At 42.5% G+C, this 19,413-nt stretch overlaps 1 long non-coding RNA gene across 7 annotated transcripts; it reads left to right on the top strand.

The window, feature by feature from the left end:
- The first annotated feature begins 410 nt into the window (after window positions 1-410).
- Window positions 411-7,852, top strand: LOC143829382 (uncharacterized). 7 transcript variants are annotated; one of them, XR_013228128.1, is made up of 5 exons: window positions 411-452; window positions 646-1,268; window positions 4,110-4,209; window positions 5,523-6,555; window positions 7,287-7,852. It is a non-coding gene; the product is annotated as an uncharacterized LOC143829382 (long non-coding RNA). The 7 variants fall into 7 exon arrangements; XR_013228130.1 differs by lacking the exon at window positions 411-452 and having other exon boundaries at window positions 459-1,268; window positions 5,523-5,743; window positions 6,430-6,555; XR_013228129.1 differs by lacking the exon at window positions 411-452 and having other exon boundaries at window positions 459-1,268; window positions 6,430-6,555.
- The last annotated feature ends 11,561 nt before the right edge of the window (window positions 7,853-19,413 follow it).

Here is a 19,413-nt window from a genome sequence, read left to right as displayed (position 1 = left end):
AGAAACACAGTTATAGTTTTAATTATCTGAGAAAATACACTCAATATTGCAGTGTGTATTGGATGTGTTGGGTTATATGCCATATTGTATGGTATCTTCCCATATAATAAAATGAGTGTTCTCCTGGCAGGCAGGTATGTGTGTTTTGTACTATTGCAGCTGAAAAGTACCTGAATTAGGCTTAAATCACCAAACACCAGAAGTTTGTATGGCTGAATCATGGCTGTTCGAATCATGATTCATCTGGTTCAGTGTGTTTTGGATGGCTGTTTAAACTTCAAAGGGACACAGAGAATGGGAACTACCTTGTAGTTCCCAGGGCAAAGAGGGGGAGGGAGGCAGACCAATGGCTGAGCTCCCTAGGGGAGTTTAGTCAATCATTGCAATGCATTTTTGCAAAAGCATTGCTATCAGTCTTGCAGCATGCTAGGCTTGCTGTAATGTAAGGCCAGGTAAGTGAGGGGGGAGGACCTTTAGTCTATAGGGAGGCAGGTTTTGGTGGGAAACAAATCTTGGCCAGAGTTTTTTCCTTTTTGAAAATGTTCTGTGCATGGCCAGAGAGGCTATAGACTTTAGGGGTCTTACCTGACTTCATTGTTGCTTCCCTGTCTTGCTGAGTGTAAGACTCTCTTCTCTGACTCCCAGCGAGTGTGCTGGCTGGCTGCTGCTGCTGCTTGCTGCACTGGACTTTGGAGGATCATCACTGGAGAAGACTGACTGGTTTGGCCTGAGTGACTCTCGTTTAAACTTTTCCACCTCTTCTTGTCTCTCTGTTATTCCTATTTTTAAGCTCACTTTCCTATCTTTCAATCACTTTTTGGATTTCTGTGGATAGGGTGGAGGTGCTTTTGGGGGGGTTGGGTATTCTCTGGATTTTTTCATCTTTTTTCCTTTTGGATTTTGGGGGCTGCTGCCTTTGTGATCTTTTTTTGGATTTCTGTTGTTGTATGCTGAGGGCTCTTGGTTTGATTGGGGTGCTGCTTTTTAACCTGTTTCATTGCTGAGTGCTGGGGGACTGTTGGTTACTTGGGGGGTGCTGCTGTTTAATCTGTTTTGTTGTTGGGTGCTGGGGGCTGTTGGTTTCTGGGGGTGTGGGGTGCTGCTGCTCTTTATTGTGTTACTAGGGGCAAGCCCTGGTGTTTTTCCTGAAGATTGTGTGTAATCTCTTGTCTTCCTGCCTGTGTTTTCCTAGGGTCACCTGAGTGTTGGTGGTCTAATGTGTGGGGACGGAAATTGGCCCAGTTAGGTTTTCCCAGCTAAATAGTCAGGTAAATTTATTTTAGTACAATATTAGGATATTAGTACAATTTCCTACTAATATTGTAGGATAGGGTTTCAGTTCCACACCTAATTAGACTGTTTAGGAATTATAAGAGAAAAGGCCACTTCTACATTACTTCTACATGACAGTTACATAGTTCAAAAACAGGCTGTGCATTCTCCGTTCAAGGCCAGCTTTTGTGTGAGAGAGGATTTCAAGTCCACTCGTTTATTGGATTCTTATGTATGCATCTCACTAGTTGTTTTACAGTTTGTAATTCATAGTTTTTTCAAACCTAACTTTCAAGAAAGGTTGATTGATTCCAGCTCAGGGTTAGCTAGGGTCATTTAAACATAGCCAGGTTCCACTTTTAGGGATCTCTAGTTGTTAAACCCCTCCCAACAGAAAAAAGAGGAGCAAAATCTCCTGAGAAGTCTTGTTATGTTAGGGTTTTCTAAAAAAGGAAACAAATTAGATGGGAGGAGGTGTCATAACAAGGTTTGAGGGTTTTTTACAGACTGTCAGTATCAGTGCAGTTAGTTCAAAGCAGCTAATTTCCCTGCATGCACAGTTAGACAGAGTTTGGTTCCAGGTTGCAGCAGTGAGTGATGGGCAGGGAACTCAGAGGGGCAGTGGAGGAAAGGCCTTGCTGAGAAGAGGGGGAAGGCTACAGCCCTCCCCCCCACCTGCAAAGAGGCCTGCCTTAGCACCATCTATCACTACTCCAACCTCTGGCTGGAGTGATGCAACAAAGCATACTTTCTCAACTTTTTTACTGTTGAGATACTCCTGAAACATTTTTCAGGCTTTGAGAAACCTCAGAAGAGGTGTGATTGTGCAGAATATGCTTGGGAAGTTTAGCTGTGTACATGTCCACCCGGGGCCCCTCCCTTTCCCACTCCCTCCAAATCCATCATTGGCCATTTGGGGAGGAGGGGGGTGGGTCGACATGGCCATATATGGTCGTCTCACCCAAGAAAAATTTAACAATTTTTAAAAACATATATTAAAAATTAACTCCCACCCATTCAGGAAAACCTTCCAGAGCTGCCAAGAAACCCCAGGCATTTGTGAAAACCTAGTTGAGCAAGCCTGCAATAAGGAGTGCCCCAAATGGTCTCTTTATTGATACGTCTGCTGCTGAGCCCTCGTCAGAGGTGAAGGCAGGGGCAGGTTCTGGCAGTGTGATCGGACAGCACCTCCTGTGGCTGTTGTTGCCACCAACGCACAAGCCTGGAGGAGGAGCTGTCTGATCTGCCCCTTGGGGTGAGCTTTGGGGGCATGAGCAGCATGGCTTTTAACCTCACCCCCAAGGAGTCCTGGAGGAGCTTGTGGAGAGACTGCTCCCACTGTCAACTCCACTGGCTTCTTCAGGGTCCAGCAGGCCCTTTGGGGAGGAACAGGAGCAGAGAAGAGAGGTGGCACATAGGAGGGATAGATGGAGGAGGGATAGATGGAGGCAGATATGTCCCAATCTTCTGGGATCCTACACTTCACATCAGACATATGGATGGCATGTCATGCACATGATGTGTATCTTTTGCTGAGTGCGCACTGGTGAAACAATCATGAGGTCCTGGGACAACCAGTGCTAGGCAGGTTCTGGGCTGGCTATAGCCATGCCTTGTTGCACATTAAGATCTTCAATGAGCGGCACATGGCAGAAAACATCAAAGGCACCAGTGAGAGGCAGATAGACTGGTGGGTAGGCAGGGAGTCACCAAGGGATTCTTAGTGACAGATAGAACTCTAAACATGAAGGTAGCCAAGGAATTGAGCCTAGAGTACATCCCCTGTGTGTCCCACCTTCTTCACCTGTAATTAAGGATGCCCTTGGGCTGGTTTCCAAAAGGAATGCCAGTTTGTATGTCAAGACCCATGCTTTCTGGCTTCCCATCCTGAAGTGCCAGAACATCATGGGTCACCTCAAACATAGCACGAAGAACATCTAGTGTCTGTGGGTGAAGCAGATACTGATGGGTGTGTCAAAGCACTGCCTTATCAGTGATGTCAGCACATGCTGGAGCTACATCTGTGCCATGTTCTAGTCCTTGGTGGAGTAGAGGAGAGCCCTGAATGCCTTGGTCCATGACACAAGGATTTCTCAGGCTGCGAAATGGATCACCCACCCAGATTGGGAGATCCTTTCCCAGACTGCGGAGGTTTTTGCATCCTTCAAGTTCTTCATAGAAATGCTCTTGTCTGACACAGTGAGTTTGGGTCTGGTCTTCCCCATGGTCCACCAGGCCCATGTGGTAATGGCCCCTTTCTTAGACCCAGACCAAGGCTGTACAGACATTGCTCCAGCAGTGCACAGAATTGCACAAAGGCTCCAAAGTGGTCTTAATGACTGCAAGCAGCAAATATTCATGGTGGTGGCCATGTGTAATCCCCGCATCAAGGGCAGGATCGTGGAGAGGGAGAATAACTTCACTGAAGGGCACGAGCAGCTCATTTGGAGGGTTGTGTGGCAGATATCCAAAGAGGCAAGGTTGGTAGCTGAAATGGAAGGGAGGGAGAATGCAGAACTTCCACTGCTCCTTCCCCACCTGCCCCAGTGGCCAGCCTCTGCCCTGATGAACCCATCCCAAAGAGGGATGAGCTGGACTACCTGTAGCCTGATTCTTCTTCTGGGGACATGAGGGGTGTGACAGAGGATGCTGCATATGTGATGGTGAAGGCCTCAGGGAGCCCCAGGTGCTGCAGAGCTGCTGTCCAGTGAGATACTGGGCCATTCAGGAGTCGACCTGGCCAGCCCTCTCCTGCATGGCCCTGACTTTCCTGTCATGCCCTCTGAGAGCATCCAGAACGAGCATTTTCTCATGGAGGCGACATTGTCTATACACAGTGCTCCCTCCAGGCACCCAGAAAACTTCAGAAGTCGACCTTTCTCAAGATCAGCTTGCCAGCTTTTGCCTGCCCAGCACTGGACTTTGAGGAGGAATGAGGTAAGCACAGAATTGCTGGGACTGTATTCTCTCTGAGTCTGTAGTGAGTTGTGGGATAAAAAAAAAAACAGTCTTCCAATGCTTATAGATAGACCTATAGACAGACACAGCAGGGCTATTATTGACCATTTTGATTGGCTACAAACCCCCCCCCCAATCCCATTGCCCACTGTCAATCTGGAAATAAGTCATTGCAGCACACCAGAATATCTATATAGTTCCTGAAGAGCACAATGCAGCCAACATGAACAGCGTAGAAGGTGGTGCATGTAAGTGTTCTCCAAGATCAAATCTAGCTCAGAGTCACCAAAAGCCCCCCCCCAAAGGAAAAAACCTTTCTGAAATCAGTGAGTGTTAGAGCTTAATGTAAAAGACAAGAATCCAGCAGCTCACTGTGCAAGCTGTGTACAAATGATGACTGGGGATCACTTGCCCCTTACTTACCTGTTATGGAATATCTCCCAGTGTGATCCTTTTGCCCAGCTGCACATATCTTGAATGAGGGGGAGGATGCATTCTGATGCATTCTGCTGACATTGCACCCTCACACCACCCTTAGACACAAATGCCACTGTGAGCCAGATATCTGGTGTCCTTCTGCACATAGCTGCTAGCTTGACAGCAGCTTTTTATGTGATCCCTACTTGAGCAGTGACAATGGCCACCATTGTGAGGAGCAGTGGCACCAAATGCTGGAACTAGCCAGGATTGCCACCCAAGCAGAATTTCAGGAGTTCAACCATTTTAGAAATAATAGATGAATCTACAACTACATGTATAGATTGCTCATGCACGATAAGGATCTTGTCCGATAATTTCAACTGGTTATCGGAATGCATGCTTGGGTTTTAATTTTTAGTTCCCTGATTATCATAAATAGAGGACTGGAGATAATGCTAGCACTGGATTCTGCAGCCTCCATACTGCAGAATTTATTTATGCTCCAAACTGGAATAGCCCTTTTCTTTTTATCAGCTGGAATGTTGCATAAATGACTATGAAATTACCTTATGTGCTGTTGTAAAAAGTTGCACTTAACAGCAACTGCATAATCCATCTTCCAAAGCAAGAAAATATATATTGCAAAAGAAAACAAAGAGGAGTAAAGAGAAAAAATAGAACACATTTTCTGGAAAGCATTTGTTTGTGTGTTCAGGAACAGTTGGTTCTTTTTAAAGCCCCAATTGGTACCATTCCATGCAAAGGACAAAAGAAATGTCAAGACTGGTGAAGCACATGTGTCAAGCAAATCCACTCCCATCCCTCCTCCCCAGGGTAAATGTGTGTTATGTTGAGTTGGTTCCATCTTGCAGGTGTTCCTAACTGGAACCTAGCTGTGCCAGATTTCACCGTCATTTCAACAGAAATCCCTGTTGTAACAGATGTTCCATGTGGCTTCCACTTCCACTGTGCCTTCAGGAATGCCTGTGATCCTAGAGGCCTTTCCCACCAAGTTATGAGCGATAGAGCCAGCTGATTCACATGACAATGAAGAGAAAGAATGAACAGTCTCTGCAACAGAAATCTTCTGTCAGTGAGTTGCCATAGGCAGAAGCTGCAGTGAGTGCCCCCCTTTCATGTCCCAGAGTGTCTACTTGAAGTGGGGAATGTAGGGGAAGGGGGGAGGAGGACTTTCAAGCCTCTGAATAATTTCAAAGTGCCCAGGATCTCTGTGAAATGCTTTAGGAATGTAGGCAGAATGCTATAGTCACAGAGAAGCCGGATGGAGCAGTAACTAATAGATTTGTGTGGAAAGAATCCCCACTATGTCAGGAGTATTTCCTGAAGAATTGCCCAGAGGGGGTCAAATCTTTAAGACAGTTGGTGGTGCCTCCAAAGTATTGGAAAGACGTTCTAAAAGCAGCACATAAAAACCTTTTGCTGGACATTTGGCCATTAAGAAAACCCTAACCCAGATTTCCCATTCCTTCTACTAGCAAAACATCAACAGAACTATTCAGAATGACCGTAATACGTGTGAGTTTCCCAAAAAAAAAACATCCTAAAATGTCCTTGAGGCCTTTCTCAGGGGTGAGCCAAGTGTTCCAGCAGATTTTCATTGATGTTCTGGAGCCATGACCAAAGACCAGTTTTGGGGGACAATACATTCTTTTTTAATGGACCACACTTCCAGATACTCCACAGCATTTTTACTTAATTCCATTATAGACACACATATTGCCAGAGCCTTATTGGCCTTCTCCCTTTTGTTGGTTTCAGGTTATGGTCTCAGACCAGGGAACAAATTTCACCTCCAAGCTGAAGCAAAAGTTGTGTATAATTGCAAGCATGCAAACATACACAGATGGTGGCTCATCATCAGAGTGTGAATAGACTGGTAAAGAGGTGGGGATAATGTTATAAGTTTATGCTTCGGAACACTCTTGGGGCTGGAAAGTACGAAATGTTATTTCCTCGTGTCTGGTATTAGAGATGCCCCCCCAGTCAGCTTGGGTTGGAACCTCCCAAATGAATTAATTTTGCAGAGAAGAGTAGTAAGAACTTTACAGATGTTAAAAGCAACTTGGGAAGGGAGCCAACCAGCAGAATGTCCTTCTGGCATCTTCGAAGATTTAGAGAAATTAAAATGGATTCTAGAGCAAGTCAGGGAAGTAACTGGGGAATTCCTCAAGGAAGCACAGGACCAAAGAAGGTCCTTAGTATACCATAAGGCTAAGATCAAAGACTTGGTCATGGGGGGGGGATCAAAATGTTGCTGTTAAAATATATTTAAAAACTACTCTAAAATGACAAAAGAGGGGGATTGGCAATTCCAAACATAAAGTTATATTATCAGGTGGCTAGCTAGGCCTGGATTACAGACTGGATCAATGGCTAGTGTGACATTTTCTTTTTTTTTCATTGCAATAAAAATTTAATCAGGATTTTTGTCTTTTTCCTATTAACTGTATATCCCAAGAGAGAGCTGAATTCTTCTATACGTTCCATTGCATACTACAGCAGTTATTGAGGCTCCAAAACTGTTAATACTGCAGCGTCCACATTTCTTTCATGAATCTTTATATCTTGTCTTATGTTTGCTTTTAAATAGTCTTGTATTTTCACTTATCAAATAGGATTTGTATCAAAGAGGTACATCAAGACAATATACAATATGTAATAGAAGCAACTGAATTTGTGATAAAAAGAAATGAAGCAGCATTTTAACATTTTTGGATGCAGAAAAGTCTTTGATAATATAAACTGCCCCTTTTTGCTGAATGTACTTTAGAATATGGACGATGGGGCAGACTTTTTGAACTGAATGCAAGGCATAAACTCAAAACAACAAGCAAAAAAATTAATAATGGAAAATTGCCAGAAACAATTTCAGTTGAAAAAGGAACACACCAGGGCTTATCAACCTTATCAACCTTTATCTTAGTGTTGGAATTTTTAGCTCCAAAAATTGTACTCTATTGCTTGATGAAACAGGATCCACATTAAATCTATGTCTGTTTCCAGCAGTTCAGGCAGGGACATTGTTAGGTAGTGAACTGGGCAGTATACCACTATCCCTGGCATACGTTTGAAATTTGGCCTTGGCTGACAAATCATCTGGAGAGGATACTGACAACCTGGCAAACCAGAGGCACATCATCTTCCTGACCATCAGATATGCTTGAAGTTCTGCTTCCTCAATCAGGGTAAGCTCCAGGGTGGACCTTATGGTCAGCAACACATTTACAGCTGACAGAACACTGACATGGATAGGAAGGACTTTCTGGGTGACAATCCATGTCATTTAAAATAGTTATTTCCCCGCTATTATGAACAGTGGATTGTCCCCATTAGCTCATTGTGCCAGTTTAGATGTAACAGAACAATATGGCTTATTACAAAATGCTTCTTGCCACATGTTAAATGATTGGAGGTGCATGGTCTATATGAATCAAACTTCCTTCCCATAAGACTAAGTCTGGGCTTGCCATTCTATCTGTATCATGCCACAGTATCTTCTGTTAAGACTGAGTATGTCATATGGCCGAGATTTGATTAAATATCAGGATTAGGAACTCTGATGACAAAAACAAGAAAAATGTAGCAACGGTGGTGGTAGGCCATGTACATGTGAAGAATCCATAGGCCTAAGTGTGGTACATGTAATCGTGAAGTGTGACCCCATCTGTAGATAGCTGAATCCACAGATCTGGGCCACACTGACACAAAATAGATTTCCCTGCAAACTTGGGGGGCTTCATAATTTCAGCAAAGTCTGAAACATTAAAAAACTGGAGGAGGGGTAAGCTACAAAAGTGAGCCCAATCACTGGATCTTTCTCCTTCTTTTGATTTTTTTTCTTCTCTCGCACTCCAATTAATCTTTAGTGGCTTTCTCCCTGTGATCAACTGGATTTCTTCCTTACATCTTTTCTTTTTTTAATTTTTAATTTTTATTATATATAAAGCGTTTACAGAAAGATGAAAAAAGAAAAGAACGACCAGCTAGCAAAGTAATTATTGATACATATGAGAATATAGTCTGTTATTATCTTAAGTAGTATATAGTCAGTTCCCATCCCAGCCCCAACCTAAAAGTTCTTATTCTTCAGGTGGTCTCAAAAAATGGAATTGTGCTCTTTTCCATAATATATCTGCTGGTAAGTCTTGAAAGATTTGTGCTTTTTGATCCACCAATTTCAACGGCGTCTCCCGATGCTTTTTGAGTAGATTGTTTCTTGCAGCCTTGCTGTCAAAGCTTACATAGATGTCTCTTGGTTCTTTCTTGCATGCGGCCGCCTTTGAATAAACTCGGTATACTTTGTCTATCCGGATCTCTTCCTTCTCTAGATAGTCTTCCAGGCTTTTGGTGATTTCCTTCCTCAGGTCTGTGTTCCCAAATTCTTCTGAAACGTCTTTGATTTTTACGTTCCTAGCTTTGGATTCTACTTCTGAGACTTTGAATTTGATTTCTGCCACTCTCTCCCGCTCCTGTTGATTAGCTTCCAGACGTTGGATTCTCATTTGGTGTGTTGCCAGCTGAGTTGTGTTTTCATCAGCTACTTTTTTCAAACCATCGATTCTGTCTGAAAGCTCTTTTTTGGTGTCTTGAATCTCCTTTTCAAACTTTTTGACTACTTCCAATATCTCTGAATTGCCCTTGCATAATAGGCGATACATCTGTGCATTGGTTAGGTTTTCCATTGCAGTATTCATCAACTCCACAAGATGCATACATCACAAATCACGAACAGGGCGTCTCGTGAAAGTTCAGGAGTTCAGGAGTTACCAGTTAGTCGATCTCTGTGTTCTGTCAACAACTCCTGCTGGGCTTTCAGTCGTAAGATCTTAAGCTCTTTCTTTGGTTTATTTTAATGAGTGTATTTATCTGGTTTGCCTCCCGTCCGAAGAAAGAATTCCCTTGCGAATGGGTTAGGAGGGGAGAAGGGGGGCTAGTGCCTGGCTTTAAAAAAGAGAAAGTGAACAGAGAACTCACAGTCTTTGTGTTGATAATTCGCCAGACTGCCGCTCCGCTGATTGTTCAAGCTGGGAAGAGAGAACCTGAGAAGAATGCAGGATTTTATGCAGCTGGTCGTTTCAAGATTAGAAAGTTGTTTTTGACAGTGGCGCCATTATTGGCCCCGAGCACAAGCACAAGGTGATCCGGAGAACTTGGTCTCCATGGATCTGTAGGACCCTCAGAATGCTGTTCCCAGCTCCTGGGGCGACCAGCGAGCGAGATTTGTTTCCTCGCTCAGGTCTGCCAGGTGCTTCTGCTCCTGGCCCTCTGCTTGGCTTGGGAGCCCGTTACAGAATGGGCTAGCACAGCACCATCTTTCTGTCGTCCCTCCCTTACATCTTTTCTTCATTACATCTTTTAATTTCTTATGCCACAGAAATGCCCAAGAGAAAGGCTGAAGGAGGTGCCAAGGGTGACAAGGCCAAAGTCAAGAGTAAGCCACTGAGGAAAGCAGCAAGGTTAATCCCGCTCCTCAAAATGGCAGCTCCAGAGAAGAGTGAGAAGTTATGTAAAGGAAAGAAGAGGAAACTGATGCATGCAAGAATGGGAACAACCCTGCAGAAAAACAGAGATGCCTAAACAGAGGAGGCATAAAAAGCCAAATGTGCGGGGGATATGAAATGAATTGTGTGGGTTTTTTTTTATATAACTGTGTACTTGTGGTGACTGTACTGTTTGAAAAAGCCATTGTTATCAAGTTTTATAACAATGCAGAGTTTTGTTATACTTTTTTTTAACGCTGTGTTTTTAGCACACAGATTGCTTTGTTTTCGTGTTTGGAGAATGAGAGAAGATAAATGTAATTGACCTTTTACATAGAACCTGGGATTTTAAAGGCTTGTTTAATCTTTTTTAAGGGGAATTCTTGGGCACAAGAAAGGAGGAGTTTCCTGATATTGTAAATCTGTAATGTTTTTAAAATGACTTTGAGTAAATATTGGAATTCCCCCTTAGTTTAGTCTGAGAAGGCAGTACTGCTTAAAACGGTAGTTAGACGCCCTTTGTTTTCATTGCTGTCACTTGCATTGTATTTATTGCTCTTCTGGGAATGGCCTAAGGTGTTTTGAAATCCAATGCTTTCTGACAACAACAGGCAATCCAGATTTCTGGTGCCAAATAGGGAAGGAGCATGCCTTTAAAACGAGCCACATTTTTTTTTTCTATATAGTGAATCTTCAGATTAAGAATTCCAGTTATGTTTTCCCCTAAAAGTCAGTGCAGGCTTGTAAGACTTTGTTAAACAGCATAGCAAATGTGAAAATGTCACCCTCACTCTGATCTTTCCCTGTTCCAGGTAGAAATTGAAGATTCTCCATTGGCTTTTATATAGTAACTTTACATTTTGGTAGTCCAAGGAGGAGGGGAATTGGGACATATTGTAAAACATTCCTGCCTGAATACCATTGATTGTTTTATGAAAAGTACCTTTAGTGAAGCTGGATATCATTTGGATTGAACCTGGAGGGGGGAATTAAATACCCTCCAAGAGGACACAGAAAAAGCTTCGGTACTCCTCCGCCTCCACCCACCCCCATGCTATTGTGGCGGTGAAGTTGCAGGAAGATAGGAATGAGTTCCTGCTGCTACTACTAAGGCAGTGAACGTGCCAGGCAGTGGGAGGGAGGAGGGTGCAGGCAAGCTGTCACTGCCAAGGCAGCAAGCCTGCCAGATGGTTGGGTGAGGGGCCAACAGCTCCTCTTTTAGCCTGCTACTATAAGAGGGGGGGCAAGACTAGTGGCAGTTCAGCTATCCATGGCTGGCACCAGACTCAGGCCTACTCTCCCATCATCACTATGGGTGCAGTTTCAGGTCATGAGACCACCACGGTCAGACTCTAGGCAGCCTCTGATCATTGCTTCCGCCAACAAGAAGGATGGAAGGTCTGCTGTTGCTGCCATGGCCAATGCAGCTCTCCTTGGCTCTCGCTGCCCAGGACACTGTCATTAGATGACCTGACTAGGGCTCAGCCTTGGAGCAGTCCTGAGTTGGCTTTGTGGTAAAGTGAGGGCAAAAGGGTAGGGATTGACAGAAAAGGGTTGGGGGAGAAAGAGGGAAGGAAAAGAGTGACAGAGAAGGGGGGAAAGGAAGCAAAGACTTCTTTAATAATGGGATGCCCCCTCGTCTCAAGTCCTTTTCCAGGTCCATGCTTGTAATGTAAATAAAGTTAAATCCCACAATCCACAGTTTTGGGCCAGGGGACTCAAATGCATTTCATTCCCAATGCCATCCAGAATGCACAGTCTTTAATATTCTCCATCACTTTAAACTTCTTAAAAATTCTTTTGAAGTACCCATTACCAAAAATGCTTGGAGAAGTTACCACTCTCCACACTCGGGATAGAATACTGCCTGCTGCTAAAAAAAACTGAGCATAAGCCAAGTTCAGTTCAGTTAGTTTTATTACGGTCATAGACCAGCATAAACTGAGCATAAGCCAATGTGGAATTTCTCCGAAACCTTCTGCATTGAACAGAGGACCACTATAGAATGTGTCATCACTGTGTAATAGTGCATGCTTCTAACCAGACAGACAAGCAAACGGGGGATTGGTTAAATGTGCCCGTTCTGTGTAATACATCTTTGAAGGTCATGGGAGGAAGGGAAAAAAACTATTTTCCAGCATGATCCACAGCAACACAGAAGAAGGTAAGCCCTAAACTACAGGTACTGGGCTACTTTCCAAATTATTCTTCAGTAATTCCAATAACCCAGGGGGAATGGTTTCAAATGTTTGGAAATGTATAAAGAAGTTTAATTCTTGTCTCTCTGGGGCAGGTAATAACATACTTTACTTGTGCTAATGATTAAGACATTTAACTAAAGATTTTTTTGTAGGCTGCAATGGTCTTGTATTAATCAAAAGATGAAGGAGTGTGTCTTATTAAGATACCGCTAGCTGTTATCTGTATTGACATATCATGGAGACAGATAAGGATTTAGATCCACCTGCCACTTTGTACAACATCTGTAATTCCAGTAACTCTATAATTATCTCTGAAGAACCTATGGAGCCTTCAAAATAATTCCCATTACAGCCATTTCCTTTCCCCATAAAACCATATACACTTCAAAATGCCTGATGAATTTGAGATTTTATAGAGGACTTTCTAATGATCTAATTTTCTCCTGTCATTTCTCAAACGTGTAATTCTTCCAGGGTTTATCTGTTCAATTTCATGACTTGTTTAAAAAAACAGGAGAGGAATTAAAGGCTTCAGATTCAACATGGTGGGTGCAAACACACACTAAAAACAAAGGATTAATAAACAGAATTCATAGATAGACTGGAAGATCACTTGCAGCTAGGTTACTAAAATCAGCCCTGCTCACCAATGTACACACCATATCTCTATGGTTATTATTGTTACTTAAATGGAATGCAGTTAACCTATGCACTGAAAAAGGGATTAAATTTTAACTGCAATGGAATTGCACTATCATCCCATTACAGATTAATCCTCTTTGGATCAACAGAAGAAGACTATTTTATAAATTGCAGCTCATGTGTAATTGGAAAGTTGTTTTACATTGGAAGAACGCTAAAGCCCCAGCATTCTTTTGTAGGGGAAATGCAGAATGTAACCTCCTTTTTGGCTTCAGGGACTCACTGCCAACAGATTGGACAGAATTACAGGACCTTGTGTGTCTTGACACACAATGCATTGTCAATTAGAACACTTCAGGAACACTTACTTCATTGGCCCTCCCTGCCTACTAGCACATATGGGATTTGGCAGTCTTGTCATTTGTTCTGCCATTATAGATTTTAGGAAGGAGTCTGTGTAACCTGCAATATACTTCCTTGACAATAGACCTGTGCTTCCATTTGGTGTCTTCTCAAATCTTGTGAACCACTGCACCAGAGCTCATTCTAATTCAAACTCTCTTTTGAATGGGTAGGGGCTGTGCACAGCATAGTGTACAAAAGTAGTTATCTACAAACTCTTGAATCATAATTGGCATCTGCAACTGCGAGGAGAACAAGAGCATGGCATGGACTTTTTTTTTTGTGCACATATATGCATGCTGCCACATGCAGATGCAGGCAAGGCAGTGCGTTGCCCATATAGCTGTGTGGTTCTCTATTTCCTTCTGCGTACTTTGGATGTCACCACACTGCCTTGCCTAATGCTCCATATATGCCAGCCACACAAGCATATGACTGAAAGATATTTCGGTTCTCATTATGAATAGAATAATAATTTCAGGGCAAGCTGAAATGGAAATTAACTTTGCATCCAGGGGAAATTGGAATCAACAGCCTGTTATTTTGAAATTTCACCACATCTCTAGTAACAATTTAGTTATTAGAAAGCCCAGGTAGTCCATTTAAATCTCCTTCCTTTCCTTAGATTTAAAAGCTATTCGTCCACAGTTTCTCATTTTAAAAACGTGAGAATGAAAGCCAGTTTCCTCTTGACACTATAAAGAGAAAAATTGCCACATCTCTCATACAGGTCTCCAATCTACTTGATAGTAGATAGTGCAGTGTCTGCTTCTCAGAAAGCATTGTTATTTGTTTTATCCAAGGAGTAATATAGTATTTTGAGAATATACTAAAACAATATGAGCTAGGGAGTCTACTTGATCTGGACAATAAGACCATTTGTGTCCATCTGCAGGTATTCTGTTATATCATCTGCTTTGCACATCAGCTAAGTCTAAGGCAGTATACCTTGACAATAGAAAAGCCAGTTTAAGCTTATGAATTTCTAACCAGTGGAAATAGTCTGGAAAGAAAGGGGAAAAATTAATATTAAAGGGTACCTGGAAAAAAAGAGGAGAACATTTACAATTTGTGTCCTTGAGCACAAAGACCAAACGTCATTTAAGATCTTACTTTGGAACTTTTGACAGCTTTCCTAGGATTCAAACATCTTAAACAATGGCCAACATGATTACTTCACATTATCTTTTCTAGCAAATTATTTTACAAGAAGAAGAGTTGGTTCTTACATTCTGCTTTTCTCAACCCGAAGGAGGCTCAAAGCGGCTTACAGTAGCCTTCCCTTTCCTCCCCACCACAACAGACACCATGTGAGGTGGGTGAGGCTGAGAGACCCTTGATATCACTGCTCAGTCAGAACAGCTTTATCAGTGCTGTGGCGAACCCAAGGTCACCCAGCTGGTTGCATGTGGGGGAGCGCAGAATCGAACCCGGCTCACCAGATTAGAAGTCTGCACTCCTAACCACTACACCAAACTGGCTCTCCTGCCTAAAGCAGGGCAAATGGTGTACTTTACTCTTCATTTATTGATCTCTGCAGTGTATTTGATTCTATATTTTTTTGGGGGGAAAACTTTTTAGCATGGGTAAGCCTGGCAGATTGGTGGCATTTATTAGGAATCTATACAGTGGAAATATTCTCCAGATTTGTATACTAGGTAGCTGCACTGTCTTGAACCCAACCAGGGTAAGAAGATACTTTAGACAGGGCTGCCTCTTGGTGCTGCAATTATATGAATTAAATAAATTTGCTGATACTAATTTAAATGGTCACTTCAATTTAATTTTAACTATAAATGTTAAATTTTTAGAATTTTTAGTTAACTGTTACTTATTTCATGATGTTTCTTATAGTGCTTTTAATATGATGTATACCACCCTGAGGCAGCTTGCTGGGAGGGCAGTATAGAAATCTAATAAATAGATGATCTTCATCATAGCCAGGTCTGTAAATCCTGTTCTCCTCCACTAAGTAGTCAGCCTGTTCCTTATTTAGTATATGTGGACAATCTAGTTTTATTTGCACATATTAGCCCATCAGGTGTAGTGAAAATGTCAAACATATTTTATGATTTCTGCATTATAGTTGAAAATAAACTTTGATAAAAACCAAGGTATTCATCTTCTCTAAATCTAAACAGAAAAGGATGAGTGCTTTATCCCTACATGGAACCTCAATTGAGATAGTAAGAAATTTCAAGTACCTCAAGATTATATCTACACATAATCTTTCTCTGGATTTGTATATCCATATGTTAATGCAGAAGTTAAGCTATTTCTTTATTTTCTTCAAAAAGATCTTTTAATGCAAAGGAGGGCAATTTGTTCCAGCACTCATGATCCTTTATAGAGCAATTATACATATGGTCATCACATAAATCTTCAAAAGGTAGTTCCAGTTATCAATGGTGACCATCTAACAAAAACACAGTAGGATGTGCTAATTTCACATGCACTGAATAATTCATTTTCAATGTGCTTTTGCAGCTGCAGGATGATCTACTTGAAAACAGTTGGGTTACCTTGGGCTAGTCACAGTCCTGTTAGAAACTGTTCTATAATAGCACTTTTTCTCAGAGCTTTCTCAGCTTTATCTACTTCACAGGATGTCTGTTGTGGAGATAGACCTCATGGTGCTTCTGTGTCCTGTCTACATTCCAAGGGCAGAGATTTTTCCATGCTGTCTGCATGCAATATGACCTGATTGTCCCTCACTGGCAGAGAGAATGAGAGAACACAGAAGACAAAGGTATTCTTCTGAAAATGCAAATCTTATTAACCACACAATCACCTCTCCATGTAGGAAATACCTAAATTTCTCCCTCCTTTGATTGCTTTCAGAAGGGACTGGCCAGAAGGTTAAAGGGAAATGATCTCATAATAGTCAACCAGAAAGTAAAAAAAGACTTACACCATCCTGCAACAACTTCTTCTGCCTGTGTTCTAGCTACATCTCTTTCAGGCAATGGCAATTTGTACAGCTTGGTTTAATGGTTAAGAACAACAGCTTTCAATGTGGTGAGCTAGATTTGATTTCCTGCTCCTCCACATACTGGGTGATCATGTGCTAGTCACAGCCTGTTAGAAACTGTTCTCATAGAACAATTTCATTCAGAGCTCTTTCAGCCTCACCTACCTTATAGAATCATAGAGTTGGAAGGGGCCATACAGGCCATCTAGTCCAACCCCCTGCTCAACACAGGATTAGCCCTAAGCATCCTAAAGCATCCAAGAAAAGTGTGTATCCAACCTTTGCTTGAAGACTTCCAGTGAGGGGGAGCTCACCACCTCCTTAGGCAGCCTATTCCACTGCTGAACTACTCTGACTGTGAAAAACTTTTTCCTGATATCTAGCCTATATCGTTGTACTTGAAGTTTAAACCCATTACTGCGTGTCCTCTCCTCTGCAGCCAGCAGAAACAGCATCCTGCCCTCCTCCAAGTGACAACCTTTCAAATACTTAAAGAGGGCTATCATGTCCCCTCTCAACCTCCTTTTTTCCAGGCTGAACATTCCCAAGTCCCTCAACCTATCTTCATAGGGCTTGGTCCCTTGGCCCCAGATAATCTTCGTCACTCTCCTCTGTATCCTATCAATTTTTTCAATTTTATCTTACAGGGAGAGAGGAAGAGAAGGCGAGTATAAGCCACTCTGATACTCCTCTCATCAGTTGAATGTAAGGTATAAAAAACAACTCTTCTTCTACTGGGAAGGTGCTACTGGGAAGCTCTACTGGAGAGCCACATTTCCCCAAGACCTCAAAGTGCTTCTGTGTCCTGTCTACAATTTTTCCATCTTCCATGCCATTGGTCTCAAATTTGCTTTGTTGTCATGGTCTTGGAAAGGTTGCATCAAGACCAAGGTGGTATCCATATGGAAAGGTAAAGTCTACATCTTCCCAATCTCACCCACATCAGCATTATTTTCCCTGCTGCAATTGCCTATGATGGCTACCCCCAAAGCATTCCTCCCTTCTCAGATTGCAAATTGCAAACCTCACATGACTTACTTACATGATCCCCATGGCAGAGGCTTTTCCTGGGCACCCTGGGTCCCAGAGAGCCAACAGGGGGCTTTTTCTGGGCCTCCTGCAGCCCTCCACCTCCTGAAGGCAAGCAGAGGCTACCCCAGCTCCCCTCATGTTCTCTGAGTTGAAAGAGGCCATGGCATCTTATTGACATCTAGGCATGCTCTGAGGCCAGCTACTCTTCCAGCCAGCAAACTTCTGAAACCAGCAGGAAATTGGAGGTAGAGAGCCCTTCCTGGACGAGGGATGCCTCCTGATTTGGGCTAAACTACCAGGATGGGCCATTCCTGGATGAGGGCCTCCACTTACTCATATGTAAACATTTCCAATGCAGAGGCATTTCTTCAGCACCTGGATCACAGAGAGCCGGGAGGGGGCCATTTCTGGGGAATATGCAGCCCCCCCCCCCTGAACGCTCATAAAGCCTGCCCCAGCTCCCCGCAGGTCTTCCATGTAGAAAGAGGCCAGGAGGCCAGAGCAACTTACTGGAAGCAGGGCATGTTCTAAGACTGTCTTCTCTTCTACCCTGCAAACCTCTGAAACCAGCAGGAAGTTGGAGGTGGAGAGCTGATTCTTTATTAAGTCCTTCCTGGCTGAGGACTACCTCCTGATTGGGCCCAAACTACCTGGGCAGGTCATTTCTGCACGAGGGCCAATCAGGCAGTGGATGAGTAATCAGTTTGGGTTTTATATAGTTTACTGATGATAATGGAAATATTTAAGACATGCCAGGCTTTGTGGTGTGATTATCAATGATAAGGAACTCATAGGCTGTTCAAAACCACAATAAAAAGGTATTTATATATATAAACCTTTGCCATAGATATGTGGAAAGCTCTGGCAAGCATCAAGTACATCTGACATCACAGATTCTGGGCAATGTACAAAATATATGATGAGAAATGGCTCCCACAACTCCACAGTGATCATGAACACAAACAACTGAGCATCAGTTTTGATATTCCCGCTGATTATAGCCATGCATATGCAGCAAGTCCTACTACATATTATTTATTAGCCTATTCACCCATAAGAAGAACTGCAGGCCATATTAATCAATCTAAGGGATGCTACAAATCCATTGGCTTATGGAGATGGATGGCTACTATATACATTATTTATTTTGGGGGATACTTGCCTATTACCAAAATGTATTATTTCTATATTTGGAAGGAGTCTTCTCTAGAACCATGAGAATGTCCTTAATTTAAAGGAGATAAATGCACTCTTCCCCCCCAAAGTACTTTCTAATTTGCAACAGTTCTCCCTATCACACACAGTTAATTTAATTTGCTTGCATTTTGATTTTCACGCAAGAGTACTGAGACATCTGACATTGGACTCCTTTCTTTATTTTGAATTGTATCTACTGGATTCCAGCCTATTGTTTGTTTTACTAGCCTGCATGGTTCACCTACCATATTATGCCAGCAAAGGCAATGCTTTCCATTCCTTAAAAATATCCAGGAATAATTAACCTCTGAAGTATGTCTGTGTGCTACTTTGAGAAGAGTCATTAAACAAGTGTAGAAACAATGGTGTTCTATAATTAAACTTCACTGAAGGACATTCCTGATATCTGCTGAGCTTTTCTGAACACTTTTTGCTGGACTTTTGTCTGCTTATATTTTACAGGACTTTTTTGGTTTAGGCAGGGATAAATTCAGAAATAGGTCTGTTACCATGATCTGTGGATTTCTTCTAACCTAACAAAGCTTTTCTGTTGCTTCATGTAACTACTTTACAGTGTTGCCCCCACAGGTAAAAGCAGAGTGAAGTTTTTCAAGGAAAATTAGCGGTTATATTATAGGATGAGTGTTGGTTCCCAGATGTGTGTTTGCTTCTCAGTCAGGACACTATGACCCAACAAACACAAACTATTTTATTGGAATATGCAGTCATCTGGAATCCAAATCTAAGCCAAGTGCAGTGGAATAAACTGTGTTTGCCTCCTTAATAGCCACTCAGGTGTGTCCTGAATCTTCTGTAT

The sequence above is a fragment of the Paroedura picta genome, chromosome 2 (assembly GCF_049243985.1).
Source record: "Paroedura picta isolate Pp20150507F chromosome 2, Ppicta_v3.0, whole genome shotgun sequence".
Classification (NCBI taxonomy): Eukaryota; Metazoa; Chordata; class Lepidosauria; order Squamata; family Gekkonidae; genus Paroedura; species Paroedura picta.
This window is presented reverse-complemented; position numbering and strand designations above follow the sequence as displayed.